The following is a 16,218-nucleotide window of genomic DNA, read 5'->3' on the forward strand; positions in this document are numbered from 1 at the left end:
AAAAAAAAAAAAAAAAAAGCAAAAACGAACGTAGCACTAAATAGACGCAAAAGGATACTTACAGTACTAGAGCCAAAAAAAGAAGGGAGAGTTTGACATCTGCTGGGCTGCTCAAGTTTTTTTACCACTCTCCACAAATGACTGCAGAGCAAGCATCCTTGCATACTGATTTGGGGATTACAAATACATTTTAGTGAGTAGGCAAATTCACAAATCTGGAATCCACAAATAACAAGGACCTAATATATTTATAAAAGTATACATATATACATTTTATGACAGGCAAGTTTCCCTTTTGCTACTGAATGTACATGAATATTGTTGTCAACCAAAGGCGTTTAGACCAAATACTAAATTTATACTGAACTAACATGATGGTATGCTTCTTTACGCCATTTCACTGGCGGGACTCTGACTTTCAGTTCATCTATGGGTGTACACTCAAAGAAGTGGCACAGGACCCTATGCTCAGACGGTCCCCACGTTTGTTTTAATAGCCTTCACTATTTTTAAATTCTGAGCATTTCTAAACAAGGGGCTTCACATCTTCATTTTTCACTGGGTCCTACACATTATCTAGCTAGCCCTAATTATGACCACCCATGAAGGCCATTTTTAATTTTCTGATTTCTAGTAGAGCTATGACAGCCCACAAATGCCACAACATCAGGGCAAGGGGACTCTAGGATTCAGAGACAATGAGGAACAATTCACAGATAGGAGGAAACTAAGGAAAGGAATTCTTTAAATCTGATATGAATTCCTGAGCTAACTCTCATGCTTAATACGTATAGAACTGACTAGAATGAGCATAGCAAATACTTTGAGAAGTTACTGTACAGATCACTCTCCAGGTTCCAGACTGGCCCACAGTGGTGCACAGAAGCCAACCAGAATAGAACTGCAGACTTTGAAGACTAAACTGATACTGGAACCACAGAAGAGAGGTCAAGACCCACAGCTTCAATATTACCATGCTAACTGCTTACTAAGACAAAACAATTCAATATTCTCCAGAAGATTTTAATAGGACCCAGAGTCTCATAACACAACAGTCAAAATATTGAGGATTGGGCTTCCCTGGTGGCGCAGTAGTTGAGAGTCCGCCTGCCAATGCAGGAGACACAGGTTTGTGCCCCGGTCTTGGAAGATCCCACATGCCACAGAGCGGCTGGGCCTGTGAGCTGTGGCCACTGAGCCTGCGCGTCCGGAGCCTGTGCTCCGCAACGGGAGAGGCCACAACAGTGAGAGGCCCGCGTATCGCAAATAAAATAAAATAAAATAAAATAAAATAAAAATTGAGGATTCAGGAGAAATTTCAACAACCTTCAAGGGAATGCACATTTATGTGACTGACTTCATTTGACTCACAACATGTACAATTAAATCTTTTAGGACTTTCATACCAGAAAACTTAAATGGTTCAGTAACAAATATTTATTGAATGCCTGGTCCACCAACAAATACATATTTTATTCAGATTTATCATCGTTTTCCTAGATTAGTTTCTATTCTTTTAATTTGTTACTCTTTGAAGGTTGGTAAACTCTCTGAAGCTTCTGCCTTTGCCTAATTGAGAAATTTTGCAGTTTTAAGCTTGTTAAGTTTGTCAACGTTCAGGATACAGAGGTCCTTTTTTTTTTTTTTTTTTAATTCGTAGAAGGATACTCTATGAAAAGGAGGACCTTGGTCCTCTCAGACTGATCAAGTGTGTTAACTGCTTGTACCTTTCAGAGGAAAATTCCTGAATTACACTTTGTGCCACTGAAGTCAATAGGATTTACCTTACTACTTTAAACTTGTATTCTTTCCTGATCTCCTTTTCCTACTCCTCAAACTCTACCCAAACAGGTATTTAATGGTTGTTGGGCTCTATTAGTCTACCAGAAGCCTCTTGATCCAAGTGCAGATTAGTTTTCTTTTCTGTGCCCCTGTCATTGGTGTTCTTTTCCAATATGGGAGGGTATAATGTTCCTGGACACATTTCTCTTTCTAGTCAACATCACTGCTTTTTCTATTCTCTACTGACAAGTCTATTTCATTTTCTCTTATTTTTTTCTTTTTACTTCTTTCCTAAGCTCTCCTTTGTTTTTTTATTTTCTATATGTGATGAGTGGCTCAAATTTCATAGTTTTTTTTATTATAGGCAATGAAATTGTAAATTTCATGTCAGAACTTGAAACGGTCCGCCAGGTTTATTCATTTAATAAATATTGAGGACCTAGTAGGTACCAGACACTATTGGAGGGATTGTGTGCATCAGTGTATGAAACAAAAATCCTTGTTTTCATGAAGCTTAAAATCTTGGGGTCTTTGTGTTTTTTTTAAGTTTTTTTTTTTTTGGTTGTGTTGGGTCTTTGTTGCTGTGTGGGGGCTTTCTCTAGTTGCGGTGAGTGGGGGCTACTCTTCATTTCAGTGAGAGGGCTTCTCATTGCAGTGGCTTCTCTCGTTGCAGAACATGGGCTCTAAGTGCATGGACTTCAGTAGTTGTAGCACATGGGCTCGGCAGTTGTGGCACATGGGCTCAGTAGTTGTGGCTCATGGGCTCCAGAGCGTAGACTCAGTAGTTGTGGCACACGGGCTTAGCTACTCTGAGGTATCTTCCTGGATCAGGGACTGAACCCATGTCCCCTTCATTGGCAGGTGGATTCTTAACCACTGCACCACCAGGGAAGTCCCTAAGCTATTTTCATTGTTGGTCTCATGATTGCAAAGAGAAATTTTTTTCATATTATTATTTGTTTAATTCACAGACTCTTCTTCCAGATGTTTGAGGTTGCAAAATGATACTGATATGATAGAAAAGAAGATACCACATACTAAAGTTTTTTTTAAATTAATAACAAAATGTAATCTATATTTTAACATAAAAATTCTGGACTTTTTGAAAGGTTTTATTGAACTCAGACGTTCTTATAATTAATTATTTAAACCTTTTATCTTCTTCACATAAATAAGTAGAGCACATAGGAAACAATCTCATTTAATATCACATCAAAAAGAATAAAATACATAGGAATAAACCTACCTAAGAACACAAAAGATCTGTACTCTGAAAACTATATGACTCTGATGAAAGAAGTTGAATACAATACAAACTGATGGAAAGATATACTGTGTTCTTGGATTGGAAGAATCAATATTTTTAAAATGACCATACTACCAAAGGCAATAACAGCTTCAAAGCAATCCCTATCAAATTACCAATAGAATTTTTCACAGAGCTAGAACAAATAATTTTAAGATTTGTATGGAAACACAAAAGACCCTGAATAGCCAAAATCATCTTGAGAAAGAAGAACAAAGCTGGAGGAATCATGCTCCCTGACTTCAGACTATAATACAAAGCTACAGTAATCAAAACAGCATGGTACTGGCACCAAAACAGACATATAGATCAATGGAACAGAATAGAAAGCTGAGACATAAACCCATGCACTTATGGTCAATTAGTCTACAATAAAGGAGACAAGAAGAAACAATAAAGAAAAGACAGTCTCTTCAATAAGTGCTAGGAAAACTGGACAGCTATATGTAAAAGAATGAAATCAGAACATTCTCTAACACCACATACAAAAATAAACTCAAAATGGATTAAAGACCTAAATGTAAAACTGATACTATAAAACTCATAGAAGAAAACAGGCAGAACATTCTCTGACATAAATTGTAGCAATATCTTTTTGGATTCACCTTCTAGAGTAATGGAAATAAAAGCAAAAATAAGCAAATGGGACCTAATTAAACTTATAAGATTTTGCACAGAAAAGGAAACCATAAATAAAACAAAAAGACAACCTATGGAATGGGCGAAAATAGTTGTAAATGATTTGATTGACAAGGGACTAATTTCCAAAATATACAAACAGCTCATACAGCTCAATATCAAAAACAAACAAACAAACAAACAAACAACTCAATCAAAAAATGGGCAGAAGACCTAAATAGAAATTTCTCCAAAGAAGATATATTGATGGCCAACAGGCATATGAAAAGATACTCAACATCACTAATTATCAGAGAAACGCAAATCAAACTACAATGAGGTATCACCTCACACCTGTCAGAATGGCTATCATCAAAAAGTCTACAAGTAATAAATGCTGGAGAGGGTGTGGAGAAAAAGGAATCCTCCTACACTCTTGATGGGAATGTAAATTGGTGCAGTCACTGTTGACAACCGTATGGAGGTTCCTTAAAACACTAAAAATAGAATTACCATATGACCCAGCAATCCCACTCCTGGGCATATATCCAGAGAAAACCATAATTTGAAAAGATACATGCACCCCAATGTTCATTGCAGCACTATTTACAATAGCTAAGACATGGAAGCAACCTAAATGTCCACCAACAGAGGACTGTATAAAGATGTGGTACATATATACAATGGAATATTACTCAGGTATATAAAATAATGAAATAATGTCTATGCAGGAACATGGATGGCCCTAAAGATGATCATACTAAGTGAAGTAAGTCAGATAAAGACAAATATCATATGATATCACTTATACATGGAGGCTAAAAAGATGATACAAATGAACTTATTTACAAAACAGAAACAGACTCACAGACTTCTAAAACAAACTTATGGTTACCAAAGGGGAAAGGTGTGGGGGGAGGGATAAATTAGGAGGTTGGGATTAACATATACATACTACTATATATTATAAAATAGATAATCAACAAGGACCTGCTGTATAGCACAGGGAATTCTACTCAGTATTCTGTAATAACCTATATGGGAAAAGAATATGAAAAAGAATGGATATCTGTATATGTACAACTGAATCACTTTGCTGTACACCTGAAACACACTGTAAATCAACTATAGCCCAATATAAAATAAAAATTAAATTATAAAAAGAAGATCTATTTAGATGATGGCAGAAATCCTTTCACAATGTATACATATATCCAAATCATTGTGTTGTACACTTTAAATATCTTACAATTTTATTTGTCAGTTACACCTCAATAAATCTGAAAAAATAAAATATAAATACATGAATCAAAAAAAATTTTTAAGGTAAAGAAAAATCAATCATTTAGATGCCTAATAAGCATCTTAAACCCAAAATACCTCGATGAACTTTTGTTTCATTCATAAGTAGAAAAGTGGGATGGGGGTAGCACATAATATGAATATAATTATAAAGTCTTAATTCTAAATTTGGGATTAATGGAAATGTAAATCTAGTGTTTTGCTGTGGTAATTTTATAATTTTGTGATAAGTGCCTCCTGTAATTATATATAATACTTTTGCTAGATGCTCACTTAATTACACAATATTTTAAGAGAGTCTTCTGTCACTAAATATTTTTCTTCTGTTATCTCTTTTGGAATTGTACAGAAAATAAGCTTATGACTATAAAATTATTAAATTTGATAAAAAAAAAACATGAAACACCTCAGGGAACACAGAATATGAAGCCTTGTTTAAAACAAACAAAAGCTACCATTTAATACTAAATCCAGTTGATAAAGAAATGAATCAAAATAAAGATACCAGAAGAGGAAAAGTCCTGGTAAAAAGTCTGTGTGCGTATTGTGTCTGTTTTATAGAATATAATAGCTAAATACCTGCAGAAATAAAAATGGAAATATTATTAACCTCACAATAGGAAAACAATATTATGAAAGACAAAAATTAGACGGGAAGGTTAGAGAACATTGGATGAAAAGTAAGAATGTTAATTTTCTTATCTTTCAAACTGTCTAAACCTGAAAAAAAAGTTTAACAAATGACTCAAATTTCTTAATGTTTTTCATAATCTTTTTTCCTAACCTTAGAAGAATCTTTCAGAGATTCTCATGATATATATCTCCTTTTAAAATTTGTTTAAAATTAGAATTGATACTTTTATTTAAAAATAAATGCAGAATTTTCAGTTTTGCTTTGACATGTAAAGTTCTTAAAAGTAGTCACTACTGTCTCTTCTATAAGAAAAGCTGGAGAAACTAAAAATTCATGACTTTTCTTGGATCCACTAGAGAACTGAGGTTGCAGAGTAAATCACTACCTCAAAATCTGGAAAGACAGTTGAATACAGGGAATCACAGCTGAGATCCTCTTACCTGGAGCAGAAGCTGCTGCAGTAGAACACTTAAATGGCAATTTTGATAAATTTCTGGAAGAAGCTGAGTGTGGTCTAGCTTGAGAATGAGAAACTCCTGGGGGCCTTAGTCTTAGGGGGATTCTCCACATTTTCTTCAGCTTTTCCTACAGATATTCTGTGAGGTTATCACAGTAAGGATCTGAGAAAGACCCTCCTGGCGCTGGTAGGGAGAGGGGAAGATTAATTATTATGAAATACCTCCAGAGCATTCTCCATAACTAAGGCAAGACCTAACTAGAGCCTTACCCCAGCTGAGGGAAATCAATTTCTCCACATCCAGCTGCCTCCAAACTTCTGTCTCACCTAAGGTCTAGGCTTTCTAACAGCCTCAAGTGTTAAAAGAAATAGATCAGAAACCTGCAGCCAGGAAAGGAGTAGAGAAAGCAGGAAAAAACCTATACCACTGGAGAAACACCTGTGAAGGTCAAAGGCTGAGACACAGACTAACTAAAATACTGACATTTAATTGAATGATTATAAAGCACTGCCTCTCTCCACACTACCAGGACTCTAGTATGTTAACAGTAGATTGTAGCTGAAAAAGCTGCAAGACACAGACTCTCTCTGAAGAGGAGGAGTTGAGAAACCCAACAGCAAGAGAGAAAGCAAAACCAAGGACCACAGAGGAATCTGGAGCTTCTGGCACATAGAGCTACAGCAAACATGAAACACAGCCCAAAGCCTAGTCACATTAACATAAATACTTATACTAAAGGCTTATTTACCTCGGTTTCTATTACCTGGTGCAACATGTCTGACTTTCAAAAAATAATTACAAGGCAAGAAAAAACACAGTCTGAAGAACAAAGCAATTATCAGAATCAGATATGACACAGATGTTGAAATTATCAGACAGGGAATTTAAAATAACTATGATTAATAAATTAAGGGGTCTCCTGGAAGAAGGTAGACAATGTGCAAGAATATATGGGTAATGTTAAGCAAAGACAGAAACTCTAAGAAAGAATCAAAGAAATGTTAGACATGAAAAATTGTAAAAGAAATGAAGAATATCATGAATGGGCTTATCAAAATAGACTTGACATAACTGACGTAAGATTAAGTGAGCTTGAAGATAGGTCCACAGAAAGTTACCTGCAAACTGAAATGCAGACAGAAAAAAGGATGGAAAAAAGACCCCCCCAAACAGAACATCCAAGAACTGTGGGACAATATCAAGAGGTGTAAGAAACCGCCAAATTGTCCTAAAGTGCCTGTACTATTTTGCATTCCCAGACAGTAATGAATGAGAGCTCCTGTTGCTTCACATCCTTGCCAGCAATTGGTATTGTCTGTTTTTTTTTTTTGAATGTTAGCTATTCTAATAGTTCTGTAGTGGCATCTTATTGTTTTATTTGCAATTCCTTATGGCATATGATGTTGGGAATCTTTTCATACCCGTGTTTTCCATTTTATGTCTTATTTAGTGAGATGTTCAGATCTTTTGTCCATTTTTGTTTTTATTGTTGTTTAAGATTTATATATTTTGATATGTCTTTCATCAGATATATGTTTTACTGTTTTCTCTCACTCAGTGGCTTTTCATTTTCTTAACAGTAATTGGAAGGGCAAAAGTTTTAAATTTTAATAAAATTCAACTTATCAGTTTTTCTTTTATGAATCATTATTTTGGTATGTATCTAAAACCTCTTCACCAATCCTAAGGCAACATAGTTTTTTCACTTGTTTTCTTTTAAAAGTTTTATAGTTTTGCATTTTACTTTTAGATTTATAATCCATTTTGAGTTAATTTCTTGTGTATGATGTAAAGTTTGTGTCTAGATTCATCTGTTTACATATAGACATCCACTTGAACCCATGTCCCCTGCATTGGCAGGCAGATTCTTAACCACTGAGCCACCAGGGAAGCACTTTCTGAGAGTTTTTAACATGAATGAGCATTGAATTTTGTCAAATGCTTTTTTCTGTGTTAACTGATGTGATAATATGATTCTTTTCTTCTTTACCTGTTAATGTGGTGGGTTGCATTTCAAATGTTTAACCAGCCTTATATATTTGAAATGAATCTCACTTGGTTATGGTATAAAATTCTCATTATACATCATGGATTTGCCAGTATTGCTGATTTGATTTGCTAGTATTTTGTCAAGGATTTTTCCATTTATATTTATGAGAGATATTGGTCTATAGTTTTTCTTTCCTGTAAAGTCTTTTTTTTTTATTACTAGGGTAAAGCTGGCCTTAACAGATGAGTTGAGAAGTGTTCCCTCTGCTACCATTTTCTGGAAAAGTTTGTGTGAGCCATTGATGTTATTTTTTTCTTGAATTTTTAGAATTGGTAGAATTCACCAGTGAAACCATCTGGGTGGTGTGAGGTGGTATGAGAACACTCTGTACTATCTTTGAAACTTTTTTATAAATTAAAAATATTGTGAAATAAAAAGTTCATTTAGAATATAGACTCAGATGTCACCAAAAAAAAGTACACCTCTGTGTATCTATCTATATAACACCTGCTATTTGTATGCATGTGTGTAGTGATGTGCAGGATGATGTTCATACATTAACGATAATTATTTCATGGTTGAGCCTTTGTATATTTTAAGCTTTCTTATGTTTGATTTCAATATAATGAATACGTGCATTTTTATCAAAACAATAATGTCATGCTAAAATACTGACGGGTGGCTATTAACTGCTAATTGTGAGGAATCCCGTGGTGAAGTGTGTTAAGTTCTTGGTTTATTACTCACCATCTAATGGACTCTCAGAATGATTACTACTATTATTTTGTTGCAATTACTTTATGTTCTGACTCCTGCTAACCTCTCCAGTCAATTTATCATCATTTCCCACCCCCAAATTGATGCTTTAGTATACCATATCAAAGACACAGTATGTGGTGATTAAGAGTTTAAACTATCTGGTCCAGCATACTCAGGATTACAGCTCACCTCTGCCTCTGCGAGCCCACAGGCAAGTTCTTTAACCTCTCTAGGCCTCAGTCCCTTCATTGGAAAAATGGAAATTATATTATTATCCGCCTTACAGGGTTTTTATGAAGATTGAATGAGACTCTGCATCTAACACAGTTCTAGCACTTAGTTAATAAAAACTGTTTTACAACTACTGTCACTACCATCATTACACCACACCACCATTAATCTCCACTATCACTACTACCACTGCTGCTACTCCTACTGATGTTTTCACCACCACACCACCTTCTTCATCATTATTTATGCAGGCCTTTTTGCTTAGAGTATTCATGTTTTTATTTCCCCAGTCCATTATTAATTTTTCTACTGGTACGCTGGTAAACATTTAACAAGAATTCTAAGAAAAAAAAAAACCCTCTAATTTGTAAAGGTTGCCAATTCCCATTGTATAAATACTTTCATCATAGCTGATTTCAAGTTACCAATTTGACATCATTAAATGTAAAGCTAGGAAGAGAAGCAGTAGCAATATTATATAGTATTTCTATCATACAGATTCATTAGTTGTAAGTAGCTTTAAGAGTGTAGGTAATAGAAAAACATAATGTATGGTAACAATTAGGAAGTGATAAGTTTCAAATACTTATTACCTTTGTACATGATGTAATTTACTTATTACTTTATATAATTTAATTTTTAATACAGGCTGTGTTTAACGACCAGTTTGCAAAATTCCTAAAAATTTAATAGTCAATTCTCATGAGCCAGTACTAGTCAGCTCCAATGTATCGCTGAACTTTTTTTTTGTTCTTTTTGCGGTACATGGGCCTCTCACCGTTGTGGCCTCTCCCGTTGAGGAGCACAGGCTCCGGATGCGCAGGCTCAGCGGCCATGGCTCACGGGCCTAGCCGCTCCACGGCATGTGGGATCTTCCCAGACCGGGGCACGAACCCGTGTCCCCTGCATCGGCAGGCGGACTCTAAACCACTGTGCCACCAGGGAAGCCCCCCAAGTATTCTTTCTTGAATCAATTAGGTAGAGAATCATCTATTTGAATATTTTCCAATATATTTATATAGAATTTTCTATAGTAGTATCATGATCTCCATGCTCTTCTGTGTACAGATATAAGGCTACTTCCGTTCCCCTTCCCTCTCATGATCTCTCATCTGTTGTCTCTATCTCAATAGTGTGTGTATGTTCATCTCTTTCTTTCTTTTGATTATCCCTGATAGGATTTCCTTACTTTATTGGTATTTTATAGAGAGAGCCAATCCTTAAATTTATTAGTTCTCTTCTCTTTGCTTTCCATTCATCAATTTCTGTTTTTATCTTTAGTTCCTCTATTCTACTGTACTGTTGTATTTATTTTTGCCTTTTAAAAACTTAGTTGAAAGTTTTAGTTGAAAGTTTAGTTGAAAGTTTTCTAATTCACTCATTTTAATCTTTTATTATTTTTGTAAAACATTTAAATCTATCAATTTTCATCCAAGTAGAACTTTTTATTGTAACCTATGTGTGTTCTGTGATATGTTTAATGCCACATAACTTATGACAAGCATAATATTTGTCCTAATATCTAAGATACTTTGTGTGTTTTTGTGGTGGTGGTTTTATTACAGAATTTCAATACCAGAATTTCCAGGCATCATTCCCTTTTCATTTACTCTGCCTTATATTAAGTGAGTTGTTTAATCTCGGTTCTTATTCCAACTCAATGTTTTTTTCATATTATATTTTGATTATTTCTTGATGATACGGATGAGTTGTATTTTGATAGTCCCAGAAATGTGTTAGAACATACAAAGCTAGAAGCCAAAATGTAGTCCTTAAGGTCAAATTTCAAATCTAAACAAATTCACAAGTTTTTCAGTGGTTGGAAAAAAGATGTTTTCTTGCTTCTTTTCTCACTAAGAAGATAGGGTTTATAGGTTTTTAATGTATGATGTTTATTTTTCTCCTCACAAAACATGCTATTCAAGCCTGAATATTTAGCAGACTTTATTGACAAATTATAGTTGATCCCTATGTATACTTACTCAAAGTTTTTCCTTAATTTTGAAAATATTATATGAATTTAACTGATAAAAAATATATCTGAGTCATTGACAGAAAAATGCTCATTTAAATTTCTGAATTTACATGCATAAATAAAAGGGAAATATTTTACTAAAAAATGCAGAACACAATATCTACTTCTACATTAGAGTCACAATAATTAAAAGTGATTTTATGATATTTAATGAATTGGAAAAAGTGAATTTGCTTCTAGTTCTTTGTCTTGTCAATACCTTGTGGCATTATCAAACCTGTTGGTTTTCTAGTATGTTGTTTATCCCATGTTTTTGAACTTTAAATGTTGTTACAAATGTTCTCATTATTTTGAATTTGAACACAGAAAAATCCAAACATTGAATTGCATAATTCTACCCTTTCTGTTCACTTATTATTGAAGCAAATACATATAGACGCAATGATTCATAACCTTCCCATGGATCAGGTTGATACTTCTTAAATGAGAAAAACATATATAAATTTATTGCATATATGCACATCAAAATCCTAGTAATTCTGAGTGCAGTAAAGCAACTAATGGAAAAAAAGCCTTTAAATGGTTAAAGAGATTAAGGTATTTGTGAGTAATGCTAGATTCTGCTTTGTCTATACTTTATTAGCTACAGGTAGTAACTTCTGCTTAAAATTCATGAGGCTGGTTTTGTTTGATTTTTTTCCTTGTAGCTTTGTAAGAGTTCCTGTTCTAGCTCTTTAAATAATTAATGTAGAGATGGTCTTTCATTTGTGAGCAAGAATATTTGCTCACTGCCTTGAGGGCTGAGGAATGAAACACTCGGTGTTTTAAAGATTTGGTTAAGAAATAAATGCTTTCACTGCACTCATCTTTTATGAATTGTTTCAGACTATTAATTTATATAATTAGTAAATTATATGATCATGTAAGCTGTAGATTTCCTTTGCATTCTTGAAATAAACTCTTAAAATATCTAATGTTCAAAGAGCAGTTTTAATGAATTTATATCTTTATCCATTTGATAACCAAAAAGCTTAATAATTGGTAGGTTTCAAGATGTCCTTATGAGATTGTAGAATGTTATAGATCAACATAGTCCATGTTAACAAATTTCATGAGTAATTTAACATGCTCGCTATTGTCAAAAATAATGATAGATATCAATACCTTGGGTATTTTACTTTGTATCAAATACCTGCTTCTACTCTGGAAAACAAATACTCAATTGGATAATTTAATCCATTTATCTTACTCATTAGAAATGAATTAATCAGAGATGCACCAGCCTATATAATAATCACAAATAGCCCAAAGTTTATGGTCATGTTCTCCTCTGCTTCAAGAGTTCCCATCCGAGATGAAGCTTATTAACTTTTCATCATCACATTCTTATCAAGCTCTCATCTTTCTTTGAACTTAAATATGTCTAAAAGGCTCAACTTCAGATACAGAAATTCCCTTCAGAGGCCAACTCTAGGATCAGTAGCAAATGTCTAAGCTTGTAGCGTTTCCATACCAATATATGCTAACCACACTTTGTCATAATTAGTTTTTGGAAATTTTCAAGTTTTTTTCATCCTTAATTCAACTACAGGCATACCTCAGAGATACTGCCGGTTTGGTTCCAGACCACCACAATAAAGCAATAAAGCAAAAGCTAAGTCACATGAATTTTTTGGTTTTCCAGTGCATATAAAAGTTATGTTCATAACATACTGTAGTCTATTAAGTGTGAAATAGCATCATGTCTAATAAAGCAATGTACATACCTTAATTTAAAAATACTTTATCGCTAAAAATTGCTAACCATCTTCTGAGCTTTAGCAAGCTGTAACCATTTGCTGGTGGAGAATCTTGCCTCAACGCTGATGGCTACTGACTGATCAGAGTGGTGGTTGCTGAAGTTTGGGGCGACTGTGGCAATTTCTTAAAATGAGACAACAATGCAGTCTGCTGCATTGACTCTTCCTTTCATGAATGATTCCTTTCTATCATGCAATGCTGTTTGATAGCATTCTGCCCATTGTAGAACTTCTTTAAAAATTACAGTCAATCTTCTCAAACCCTGTTGCTGCTTTATCAATTAAGTTTATGCAATATTATAAATCCTCTGTTGTCATTTCAACAATCTTCACACCATCTTTACCAGGAATAGATTCCATCTCAAGAAAGCACTTTCTTTGCTCATCATAAGAAGCACCTCATCCATTAAAGTTTTACCATGAGATTGCCCCAATTCAGTCACATCTTCAGGCTTCACTTCTGATTCTAGTTCTCTTGCTATTTCCACTACATCTACAGTTACTTCCTCCATGGAGGTCTCAAACCCCTCAAAGTCATACATGAGGGCTGGAATCAACTTCTTCCAAACTGCTGTTAATGTTCATATTTTTCCTTCTTTCCAAGAATCACGAATGATCTTAATGGCATCTAAATAGTGAATCCTTTCCAGAAAGTTTTCAATTGACTTTGCCTAGATTCATCAGTGGAATCACTGTCCTTGGCAGCTATAGCCTTACAAAATGTATTTCTTTAATAATAAGACTTGAAAGTCAAAATTACTTTTTTTTTTTCCAAAATTACTTCTTGATCCATGGGCTGCAGAATGGATGTTGTATTAGCAGGCATGAAAACAAACATTAATCTCATTGTACACCTCCATCAAAGCTCTTGGGCAACCACATGCATTGTCAATGAGCAGTAATACTTTAAAAGGAATCTTCTTTTTCTGACCAGTAGGCCTCAATGATGGGCTTAAAATATTCAGTAAAACATACTGTAAACATGTGCTGTCATCCAGGCTATGTAGTTCCATTTATAGAACACAGGCAGAGCAGATTTAGCATAATTCTTAAGGGCCCTAGGATTTTCAGAATGGTAAATGAGCATTGGCTTCAACTTCAAGTCACAGCTGCATTAGCCTCTGACAAGAGAGGCAGCCTGTCCTTTGAAGTCTGAACGTAGGCATCAACTTCTCCTCTCTAGCTCTGGAAGTCCTGGATGACATCTTCTGCCAGTATACAGCTGTTTTATCTACTTCGAAAATCTGTTGTTTAGTTTAGCCATCTTCATTAATTATCTTAGCTAGATCTTTTGAATAACTTGCTGCAGCTTCTACATCAGCACCTGCTGCTTCACCTTGCACTTTGATGTTATGATGGAGATGGCTTCTCTCCTTAAACCTGATGAACCAACCTCTGTTAGCTTCAAAGTTTTCTTCTGTAGCTTCCTCACCTCTCTCAGTCTTCACAGAGTTGAAGAGAGTTAGGACCTTGCTCTGGATTAGGCTCTGTTTTAAGGAAACGTTGTGGCTGGTTTAATCTTCTATCTAGACTACTACAACTTTCTCCAAAGAGCAATAAGACTGTTTTGCTTTCTTATCATTTGTGTATTCACTGGAATAGCACTTTAATTTCCTTCAAGAACCTGTCCTTTGCATTCACAACTTGGCTGTTTGGTGCAAGAGTCCTAGCTTTCAGTCTGTCTCTGCTTTTGACATGCCTTCCTCACTAAGCTTAACTACTTCTAGTTTTTAAAGTGAGAGATATGGGGCTCTTCCTTTCATTTGAACACGTAGAAGCCATTACAGGGTCATTAATTGACCTTATTTAAATATTGTTGTGTCTCAGGGATTAGAGAGGCCCAATAAGGGGACAGAAAGCCGGTTGGTGGAGCAGTCAGAACGCACATAACATTAATCAATTAATTACACTGTCTTATATAGACATGGTTCGTGGTGTTCCCAAAACAAATCACAATAGTAACATCAAAGATCACTTATCACAGATCACCATAACAAATAATAATGAAAAAGTTTGAAGTATTACAGGAATTATGAAAACATGACATAGAAACATAAAGTGAGCAAATGCTGTTGGAAAGATGACACTGATAGACTTGCTTGACACAGGGTTGCCACAAACCTTCAATTTGTAAAAAAAACAAATATCTGCAAATCACAGTAAAATGGAATGTAATAAAGTGAGGTATGCCTGTACAATAGTAAATCTTATTGTTGACGAAATGTAGTTAGCTGGATTTTGATGAATTTGAACTCTTGAAAATATTAAGCTATTTGGATTTTATAAAGAGTCTTTGCTTCATGAACCAACTAGTTCCACATTTTTATCACACCAGGTACCTTCACAGAACTCAGCACAGCTTGCATTTATATAACTATTTTAAATTATTTAATGCATGTATGCATATTCCAATAGACCAAGAGCTACAGGACAGACTTTCATTTCTAATGCTCACCATGACATCTCCAGCATCTTGTGTAGTCCATGGATTCTAGTAGTCATTTGATAAATACTTGCTGAATCAGTGACTGAATTGTATGCGTTGTTGCTCTTCCAAACCAGGATTTACATAGTTAATATATATTATCCTTGGAAATTTTGACACAGTCTTCCCCTATATTTTGATGCCCAGTGTTTCAGTCACTATTTTCTTTTTCTGAAATAATTTTCATCTAGTTTTTATGATGCAAATTAAATCCATCTGAATTTCCCACCTTGCAATGCACCAGAAAATGTGTTCCAGACAAGATTTTATGAATTTCACAGAAAGGATATAAGCACATGCCTTCACCCTACATTTTATTTAAGTGAAATTTTAGATACTGATTGCTTAATTATATGCTCTCAAAACATTCTGCATTTCTTTCTATGGGAAATTTTCCAGCAATAAACAGAAGAGATTCTTTTGGCTGCTTCTATGATATATAATTAGAAGTTAATAAATTAGATGTGCTGTTGTGTTAAATAAGATATAATTAAAAGGGACTACACATTTTAGGTAGAATATGAATCCATGTTTCATAATGGGATAACAAATCAAATTCCACTTTTTAAAATAATAATGCTAATATAAACACAAGAATTATTTAAATTTAAAAAATTTTGGTTCTCCTGATTTTAAGGTTCTGCAATTAAAATTGTCTTAGACAAAAATTAGAATTTTAGTTTGTGGAAAATATACTCTCAGATAACAGGTTATAATAAAACTTTAAATCTAATGTCTCTATAAGTTTTTATAAAATTTGAAAATATTTGACTTTCTAGTTTGTCAGGCTATTTGGAAGCACATTACTTCCATTTTGGTTAAGAAACTATGCAGCGGTCCTCACCATCAGAATGGAAAAAAGATTCTTCTGAGACAGTC

Source organism: Neophocaena asiaeorientalis, unplaced genomic scaffold (assembly GCF_003031525.2).
Source record: "Neophocaena asiaeorientalis asiaeorientalis breed wild unplaced genomic scaffold, Neophocaena_asiaeorientalis_V1.1 scaffold118, whole genome shotgun sequence".
Classification (NCBI taxonomy): Eukaryota; Metazoa; Chordata; class Mammalia; order Artiodactyla; family Phocoenidae; genus Neophocaena; species Neophocaena asiaeorientalis.